Raw genomic sequence first — 890 nt, forward strand, 5'->3', positions numbered from 1 at the left:
TAAATTTTTTTCAAGAACATTTTTTATTTTTTAATCACCGGATAATGCTATTTTTTCATAAATACAGAATAAATTAATTTTAAAAATTTAAACTTTTTAAATTTTTGTTTATTGGATATTTTTAAAATCTTTATTTTTCAACTTTTTGGTAAAAAGATTATTTTTTTAGTTTCAAAATTTAAAAATAAAAAGTTTTCATCTTTTTTTTGTCTTCCTAATATTGCTGGACTTTATTTTATTTTTTAATTTTCAATAAAAAATTTAATTTTTAAATTTAAAAATTCATAAAAATGAAAAATTTTGTCTTTTCAAATCCTAAATTTTTTTCAAGAACATTTTTTATTTTTTAATCACCGGATAATGCTATTTTTTCATAAATACAGAATAAATTAATTTTAAAAATTTAAACTTTTTAAATTTTTGTTTATTGGATATTTTTAAAATCTTTATTTTTCAACTTTTTGGTAAAAAGATTATTTTTTTAGTTTCAAAATTTAAAAATAAAAAGTTTTCATCTTTTTTTGTCTTCCTAATATTGCTGGACTTTATTTTATTTTTTAATTTTCAATAAAAAATTTAATTTTTAAATTTAAAAATTCATAAAAATGAAAAATTTTGTCTTTTCAAATCCTAAATTTTTTTCAAGAACATTTTTTTATTTTTTAATCACCGGATAATGCTATTTTTTCATAAATACAGAATAAATTAATTTTAAAAATTTAAACTTTTTAAATTTTTGTTTATTGGATATTTTTTAAAATCTTTATTTTTCAACTTTTTGGTAAAAAGATTATTTTTTTAGTTTCAAAATTTAAAAATAAAAAGTTTTCATCTTTTTTTGTCTTCCTAATATTGCTGGACTTTATTTTATTTTTTAATTTTCAATAAAA

This window comes from Arachis hypogaea, unplaced genomic scaffold (genome assembly GCF_003086295.3).
Source record: "Arachis hypogaea cultivar Tifrunner unplaced genomic scaffold, arahy.Tifrunner.gnm2.J5K5 arahy.Tifrunner.gnm2.scaffold_26, whole genome shotgun sequence".
In the NCBI taxonomy this organism is placed as follows: domain Eukaryota; kingdom Viridiplantae; phylum Streptophyta; class Magnoliopsida; order Fabales; family Fabaceae; genus Arachis; species Arachis hypogaea.